Genomic DNA, 4,060 nt, shown 5'->3' on the forward strand with positions numbered 1-4,060 from the left:
ATACCGATTCTTGGTATATGTGTAATATTGTAATGAAAATACATTGCAGGTCACAAGACTAGACTCTCTAGCAGAGCTTTGCCTGGAAAATTTATCTTCTGTATGCTTGCAGCGAACCTGCGACCATTTGGAGCAGATTGAAAGCTTGGAAGAAACGGTTGGAAGCCTGCAAAAAGAGGTTCGGGAGTTGAAGGAGGAACTTGCTCGAGCACAGCAGTGCATTGGTGAGTGCACATTTACTGAGAAATGTAGCAAGACCTACTTTTGTAAGGAAGTCCTGCAGTCGGTTAAACCAGTGTAGGCTTTTAAATCGGGGCTGAGTTTTCAGATCTCTGCAATTGCTCCAGTTCCTCTCCCAATATCACAAATGCTGGGCATGTAATAAGTTACGAACCTTATTACATCTTCAGTCTATCTCAATATTCCAATCTCGGCAGTAAGATAGAAAGGCCACAACAGGTGGATGTACAATGATGTATACGGGGTGTCCCAACTAGCATGCACTAAGGTTTTAAAATATGCAAATGCCACGTAGTGGGACACAACCAATGCAATTTTGTTTCCAATCGCTTCGAGATATTTGGACTCTTTTGCATTCCGCCCAATTACATAATTAGTCTTAATTATTCAACTTTTCAAATATTTTAATTCAATGAAAAGTGTCAATGAGAAAATTGTAGAGCAACATGAAAAACTCCCGATACAGCTTTCATTTGCCCAATACCTGCTATATAAAATGTTTTCTCGAGCGTGGGCAAAGCCCGCAAATAGGTGCAAAGTTCCTTGAGAGGCCAGTCGCATGGTAATTTTGAATGTGTTCACGGGCTTCTTTCACGCTCGGAAAAACACATTAATGTAGCATGTATTGAGTGACGGAAAGCTTAATCGGGAGTTTTTCATGTTTCCCTACAATTTTCTCATTGCTACTTTTCATCTAATTATGTTTCAGAAGTTAATTATTACTAATTGTGTAATTAGGTAGAATGCAAGAAAATATGCGAATACCTCCAGTCATGGCAAACAATATCTTGGTTCTGTCCAGCTACACGGTATTTGCATATTTTTAAACCTTGGTTCATGATAGTTCGTACACCCTGTATAGATGAACATGTGGAAATTTCCCAAGCGTTGTTTACTAGAGTGCTCCCAATGCATCTGTGCGACTCGCTCTCTCCTTGTCTTTCTAGGATACCCCAGCACATTATTTTTGTGTGTGTGTGTGTGTCTGTTCGTATGTGTTTCAGTAGTGACAAATGTTTCTTTGCTTTTAAGGAAGACAGACCCTAGGCTGTTCAGGTGCACTACGAGAGCCACCATTTTATTTTAGTCGAAGCATTTGTTTGGCATGCTTAAAAGCTGTCCTTGCCAGGTATAAGCTTCACAAATACTAGCTAATGTGCACTGCACTAGTACCAAGTGACACATTGTCGTCCACTGAGCACTTGGTCTTTTTTTGGGACTGAGTTTATGTCCCACAGCACACGTGTCTCCGTCATTCACGATACATCGTGACAGTGCAACACAGTCATCATGTGATGCATGCTCCTTGGAGAAATCGGGCAGATTTCTCTGTGTCAGTAGATAGTTTTAGTATAGCGTACGCTATACCATTGCGTACGCTAAAAAATAGCGGGTCGGCACTGCGCATGCGCTAAACGCTAAACGAAATAGCGGGTATAGCGGGCGTACGCAACGCAAACGAGTTAGCGTGAGCGTTTTTGCGGGGTTTGCGGAGTTTGCGGGAAACATGGCGGGGTCCCGGCTGCCCGCTTCGAATTGAATTAGGCGTTGCTTTTGTAAAATGCATTTCGTGCGTAGCAAATGACTGTGCAAACGGCTTTCGCTTAGTCTCAGGCCGCTTCGGCAACAGTGTATTATGGATAACCTCGTGGTGTTTTCGAGATCGCTTCTCGTTTCGAACGAGTCGAAGCCTAACGAACGAAACATTCTAGACGTCAGCGCCACCTATCGCTACAAACGCAAAATAGTCGCAACGACGGCATATGGCCTCTGAGATCCGAACATATCGGCGGCCAACTAAAGTTGTAGAAAATGTGCGCTGCTTAGCGTACGCTAAATTATAGCGTATAGCCTACGTTATAGTTGCGTACGTTAAACTAAAACTTTCTAGTACCCCTTAATTTGCAGTTTTGCATCTCGTTAGGGCTTATGTTTCCTCTAAAGCTTTTTATATGATTTAAAGTCAAGCTATGGCACACTGTAGTAAATGGCAGAAGTGTCCCAACTGTACAGCTACCCGAAGTGCCTTTGCTATGACACTATCTTCAAATTACTTTACTTTTTTTGAAGATGCCTCAAGAATGGTGAAACGCCTGAAACACATGCTGGAAAATGCTAGCATTCCTGCTGAGCCTGTTGGCATCACAGCAGCCCCAAAAGTAAGCAATTTTGGGTTATATTGGCAGATAAATATTTGTAACAGGTGTAATTGTGGTGGAAGAATGACATTATGGACAGTAGTTTGAAAGCCATTCTAGCTTTTAACAGAGCAAGTATTATTTAGGATGTTCTTTCAGAATCGCTGTCTAAAGCACTGGCTGACATCAGAGGACAGGTGAGACACGATAATTGCACTAATCAACCGAGCTCACTTTCACGATTGGACTTAGATGGCTCATTGCAGTTGCAAAATGGAATTAAAAGGAAGCTGAAGAGTCTGTCGAATTCAATAAGACGCTCATATGTTGATGTGGGAACCTTTTAAGCCATGCATATAAAATTTTCGGCGGGATTTTTCACGTAGGAACAACGTAGTCGCCGGCTAAAATTGCGCTGTCGCTCCGCCCCTCGTCGAGTGCCGCTGCGGCTGACGATGCGAGCGGAGACCGGAAACCGTGATATATTGACGTCAGCATTGGTGTTCCACTCCTTCGCAGTTTCCTCAACCGTGCCTGACCGCGCTTGTTTCTGTTTGCGTGCCGTCATAATCTGCCTCGCTCGAGCCTGCATTCCTTCGTTTGTGTATGTAAAGTGGTAGTTGACGTGCGCAGCATCAATTGAAGTGATGGGCCGATCATGCTGGCACTCTGTGCAGCCTACGGTTGCACGAACACCACCAGCCGCGACGATGTTTCATTACTTCCCGCAAGACAAGAAGCTTGCAGCTAAGTGGGAGGTTGCTGTGAATCGAAAGAATTTCAAGCGGTCAAGAACAACAGTGCTGAGCTCTAACAATTTCCGTGACGACGATTACTACCAGAGTTTATGAGTGCGAGTACGTTTTTCTGCTAGCAGGCTTTCTAAATGCAGCGCGAAAAGGTCGGGGCAACAAACGCACAAAGGCGGGATGGGTACGGGCGGACGGATGGTAACTGGTCTTGGAAGACCTTACGAATACACGAACTCGTCCAAACCCGGATTTTGATTTATTGCTAGCACTTTCGTGTTAGCACGCTGAACGGAATGTACATGTTCATTTCCCACCCTTGACGCAGGGTTTGTCGCAAACCACTGTTAATTTTCTATTCGCACGTGTGTTGTGAAAGAGCCAACATGCAGCTACCAATATGCAGTGCAAGTGTAAAGTTTTCATGTGTTTCACGTAAGGCTGCTTTGTTCCTTAAAGGGCCCCTCACAGGCCCCATAGCAAATTTTGGTTATACGTGTCCTCTAGAGAGCGTTCTGCCGCAATAATTTTTCAGATCTGCTCATGGATAACCGAGATAGAAATAGTTCACTGCCGCGAACCCATGATTTCAGGAGGCAAGCTGCACTGCATAGCGAGACCCTCTCACCACTCGCCCCATCTAGCAAAATTCCTTCCCTGCATTCTCACATGCCGAACCTCGAGGATTGTGTGACACACACGTCACGGGCCCCGTCTTCATTTTTTTCTCCTCGTTTTTTTTTTGGCACTGTGCATTTCCGCTGGCGGCGTTGTGTGGGAGCTGTTATCGTTTTGTGCGCTGTGAATAACGACACATGACTAGCGGTATAATTCAGCGCTATACGAATACTGAGTCAGAACAAGCTGATAGCAGAGCATAATCATGCGCTGGAACACGATAGAAAATGGCATAGTTTTGGTACCTGCACATGT

This window comes from Dermacentor albipictus, chromosome 2 (genome assembly GCF_038994185.2).
Source record: "Dermacentor albipictus isolate Rhodes 1998 colony chromosome 2, USDA_Dalb.pri_finalv2, whole genome shotgun sequence".
Lineage (NCBI taxonomy): Eukaryota > Metazoa > Arthropoda > Arachnida > Ixodida > Ixodidae > Dermacentor > Dermacentor albipictus.